The sequence below is a fragment of the Tympanuchus pallidicinctus genome, unplaced genomic scaffold (assembly GCF_026119805.1).
Source record: "Tympanuchus pallidicinctus isolate F22 unplaced genomic scaffold, pur_lepc_1.0 scaffold12, whole genome shotgun sequence".
In the NCBI taxonomy this organism is placed as follows: domain Eukaryota; kingdom Metazoa; phylum Chordata; class Aves; order Galliformes; family Phasianidae; genus Tympanuchus; species Tympanuchus pallidicinctus.
The window spans coordinates 8,201,178-8,206,676 of NW_026294637.1; positions in this window are offsets into that span (position 1 = coordinate 8,201,178).

The window sequence follows — 5,499 nt, forward strand, 5'->3', positions numbered from 1 at the left end:
GGCAAAAAAAAAAAAATGTTAAAAACAATTACAATACACATGTTCTTTTCCCCTTAGGACAAAATGATTCTCATTGTGTTCCTTTTTGTTATGCCAGAAATATTTAACTGATTCATGATTCGTGGTGTAAATACATTGGTCAGTTTCTGTTCCTGTTTTTTAATAGCTCATTTTATGTAACATACAGACTCATTTGAACCAAAACAGAAGTATTCTGATCACCAGCATTTCTTCATCTCTAAACCTGGACTACAATAAACTCATGTGAGAGTGGCAGGACGCATTTTCCAGAAAATATGTTTAGGAAAGTTTCAGGATGAACCGACATGAACCTCTAGTGTTGTTTGTAAACGTCACTGCTTTGCTTCAGGAGACTGAAACAGATACTTCCACTAAAGAAAATTAAGGGAACAGACTGTTTTCTGTCTTAATGTCATCACCAGAGGAAAGTGATCTCTGAAAGGAGACAAGTGAAATCGAGGCAATGATTGAGGCACAGAGGCGATTCACCATAGAAGATAAAGATCATTCTGTTGGCAGGGCTAAACGGGGAAGCAGAGGCAACCCTCAGTGCTATCTATAGCCAGCCCTAAAGTGGGAAGAGACAGAAACAGCTGGGTTCACAAGAGGTCACACAAAAATGTCGCTTCTCAGTTTCAAGTGCAGTAGTTTCACAGTGGCAGGACTGCATACTTGAACAACCCTAAAGTCAAAGTCAGCTGAAGTTACAGAGTTTAGAGTTCTTTTTTTTTTCTACAGACAAGCATGCTATTGCTTTTTGTAAGGGGGAAAAAAAAAAAAAAAGAAAGAAAGAAAAAAAAGAACCCTAACAAACTAACAAAAAGCAAATTTTAAAATCTCAAGCATGGGTACTCATGGAAACCAAAGTTTAAACAGATCAGTAAACAAGAGAGACAATGACCTGATTTCCAGCCTTTATAAATACAGCCACACCTCACCACAATGATTTTGTGTCAGTAACTGGGGGTGATGACAGAACTTTGTAGTTCAGTAAGTGCAATGCACTCAATACATTGGAAGTAGGGTGGAACATCACTTACCAAAACTCTCTTCAAGGAGATCCATAGTAAACAGTACTTAAAAGCAGCCAACTGGGAGCTTATCATGCATTTAAGGCTGCAAATTAAATACAAACCTTCCACAGAATCACAAGGGTTGGAAAGGATCTCAAGAAACCGCTGAGTCCAAATCCCAGCCTGGCCAATAGCATGGCTACTCTCATTGCTCTGGTCACGAACCTTGGGCAAATAATTCATGTAGATAATTCAATAATTCAACTAGAAAAATGAGAATTATTAAATTGCCTGAGGCAGACATACCTAATGCACAGCTGTGTGGATAAACACAGGAAGGAATATAGCTTTGTTAGGAGTGTTTTTGCAGGGGCTGATAAACAGTAGTCATCAGCTAAGCTATTTCTAGCTGATGGAAGTATTCTAGCTCCTTCAGAATTAATATGGAATTCTTTGCAAAATAATTATTGCTCCTGGAGGGCCGACTTTAATATTTCTGTATTCTTATAATAATTTACTGCTCCTGAGATTACAATATTTTTTCATTCTGATGAAACAGCTCAATTGGAAGAGAAAACATTCATTTTTACAACAATTTCTCAACAGGACATGTTCTGAAAAGGTCTAAATTGCAGATATAAAAGAATGAATCTACCACAGAGATGTGGACAACAATCCAAACTTTAACTGGCAAGTGTTTGACTGTGTTGGGCACATTTCTCTCTCTCCTGGAGCATCTTTTGGTTATAAAGCACCAGGAAAGAAATCATAGCAATTATGGACATCTTCAGCCAGCTCTGATATTGGGAAAATTTCCAAATCAGCATACTTTTTGCCAGTACAACACATAAGCATCCTGTACCCCTTTTTTGTTGGAAGTAGACCAAGAGGTCTGCTTAATGCACAACTGCATTTCAGAAATTACTGCTCCTCAGTAACAAATACTACAGGAAAACTTTGTGTGGAAATTCACAGCCAGAATGGGAGACAGCAGAACACACATCTGGCAGAACAACAGTCCTTAAATCTTTGCACATAAAATACTTAATGCTTTTTGTGCTGTGAATGGATGAGTGCTTGGGGAATAGATGAGAATAAGGAACTGGAGTTATATTAATAACAAGCTGATTAATCATCTTAACAGCCAAAAAGCTCATAACAGTAAGTAGAAATGATAGCTACACTCTGATTTTTAGCATGTGCCAGAATAACGCTGGTGCGAAGTAACAAAGTGAAAGGAGACATTGTCCTGATGAACATGTTTTACTCCTGTGTAGTGCTATTTATTCTGTATCATTAATCAAATTAGGCTCCTTCTTAACACTGAAAGGAAAAACTAAAGACAGCAAAACAAGACAAAACATAGATATTCTCCCAAGGCCAAAAAGGACAGGATTAAAAATATTCTCATCCAACCTACACATGATTAAACATTCCTCGAATGTTTGTCAGTATGAACAGAATTTCAGAAATTGCCCAACAGCTGTAATGCAAACAAAAATCATGTTTTCATCCTGAAAACACGTGTTGTAAGAGCTCACAGACCTACTTAATGTTCTGTTGATTCCTCTAAATATAGATGGCCTGCCCTGTTCTCAGACTTATCTAATGTTCACGTCTTGTTCTTTCTGCCAGATTTGACTAACCTATTTTAATTTGTATTATTGACACATACTAATGCATGCATATGTCAAATTATTTATAACATGCTCTGTCCTACATTACTGACAATTTTGAGGCAATTAAAAATTGAAACTGTTCATACTTTCAAGTAAACTTATGGTCTAGATAGATATTTTAGGTCTTCTCAACCATTCATTTCTCTTCCATGAAGGGAAAGGGAAGAAGAGAGGAGACTCCATTACACTAAAATTATTATCAAAGAAAAAAAAAAAAAAAGAAAAAAAGAAAAAATGTTTTCAGTAATTAAAACATACTTTTAAATCTGGTCGGTTGGTACACTGGCATAAGTTAGCAAACAAAACATGAAACAATTCCACTTAATAAAGCCAATAATTGTTAGGAGCAAATGTAGATTCAATGTGATGAAAAAGAAATTGACCAAAGCTAAATTGACCTGTAAACTTCCCAACAGAAAAGATATTCAACTTACATACGTGTGTAAGGAAACCTCCTTTTGTTTCTTTTCATGGAATACTAGGCAATGGGAAATGAAACCATTTTCAGTAACAAGGATAGTGACTGCATCATCCTACTACACACGCATGAATGAATTTCTGTGAACAATTCTATTTTGAATACATACACTTCTGTAACAATTGCATACAGATCTAAGTAAATAAGTACAAACTCATCCACAAGATAAGGCTCCAAATCTATTGAAGCAGGCAGTGCAGCCTATATATTAACCACATTTCCAGAATCACAGAATCACACAGAATTCACAGAATGGCCAGGGTTGGACGGGACCTCAAGGATCATGAATCTCCAACCCCCCTGCCACATTGCAGGGCCACCAACCTCCACCGTTTAATGCTAAACCAGGCTGCCCAGGGCCCCAGAGCACATGTTCTTAGTAACATGGCTCAGTATAGCATGTAGCTCTTTGGTTATGATTTATTATTGAATATCGAATTAAAAGAGGATTAGCTTTGAAACAAATGAACAAACAAAAAATATAAACACAAAGAAGATAAACTCTTTAGACACTGAGATAAGCAAGGTAAAGCGTTTAATTTAAAATATTTTGGGGACAACCTGAACTAGAGAATGATATCCTTGCTTATGTCAGTAGGTTTGAACTAGATCACCATTAAAAGTCCCTTCCCATCCAAACCATTCTCTGATTCTAGGATTTTGCTGCTTTGAACTAAATTTCGATAGGCCCACATTAACATTTGCATGCCAGGATACCAAACCCCAATCAAAACTGCCTGTCTGTGAAAAGCATGAAAGTAAGTTTGAGCACTAAGCAGAAACTATTGGTAACATAGGAAATTAATTACACTTTTCTCCAAAAACTTGTTGGATTTCCATATTTGGCCAGGATGAACAAAGTTCCCTATTCCATCTGAGCAGTTCTAGCACCGCTTCCAAATCGGGTGCAGGAAAACCTCACTTACCAGAGCTGACCACGGAGTGGTGCTATGGGAGCGAATATGGATTTATTTAGTCCTCTCAATGGCTCTGGGATACGCTGAAAAGCTTTTGTGGTGAGAAGAAAACAAACAGAAGGGAAAAAAAGAAAAAAGAAAAAAAGAAAGATTAAAAAAAAAGAAAAAAAGAAAAGAAGAAAAGTCAGCCTGCTTTCATGCAAATTGATGGCAGAAATAGCATCGTGGCTCCTTATGAAAAACATGTTTTCTCTTAAGCTTTTTAAGTCGGCCGGCTTTGAAAACAGTAAGATGCAAGAGCAGCCATTAGAGGATGAAGTGTCTTCAGCAAGGATCTGCACCATCACTGAAAATCATTGGGTTAAGCTGTCTGGAGAGTAACCCCATACTATATTCACAAAGAAGAACAGAATCATAGAATATCCCAGATTGGAAGGGTCACATTAAGGATCATCGAGTCCAACTCCTGGTTCCACACAAGACCACCCAAAAATCAGACCATATGTAACCAAAGTTCACTCAATGCATTCACCACATTCACCTGAGCTACAGTGTTGGCTCCGTGCTTGTGTTAGCCTAATGCACCTGCTTGACCAATACAGGCTGCAGAAGTTCATGTGGTTATAAATAAAGCCTGCTGTGAGACTGTGTGTCATTAAAACATAAGGGAATCAAAGTATGTACACATATGAGCATGCAGTAATGCTTCCTGTCTTGTAATGTTGGCCTATAACATCAGAGGCAGATGTCAGAGGGCTGGCAGTAGAGGCTGAACCTTCTCACCAGTATCCCACTCCATGCTGTTGCTGTGGGACAGATGGCAACAGAGGGGCCGTGTGACAAAATGGCATCTGACAAGGAAGTGCAGATGGAGCAGAGGGGTAGCACTGAATTCCTCCTCCATGCAGAAATAATTGCAGCCACTGACATTCACTGATGCCTGCTGAATGTTTGTAGAGACCAGCCAGTGGATGTGAGCACAGCAAGGAAGTGGTGTTGCATTTCAGCAGTGCTGTCAGTAAGACTGGGACACTTCTGCTGGAGCAGATTTGTTACAGGCTCTGCACACAGGCTCTGGTTCATCGCTGGTGAAAATACATAGCTAATGGTGGTGCCTATGTGACAAAGCAGCGCTTTGTAGCTGAGAATTTGCTCTACCGAATAATGTTATTGTGCTTTTGTGTCTGTTGCAGTTTCCAGGGAAATAAGTAGGAGACATTGCTTTCGTTGCAACCCACGAGCATCACTTTCAGCAATTCTTAGAGGTACGAAACCTAAGGGCCGCGCTGCCCAAGGCGGCACTGGGATCTCCAGGCTCGCTTCAGCACCAATTGCAGCTCTTGGGCCCCGCCCCCTTCTTACGTTTTCTCCGCTGATTGGCTGACTCTGCC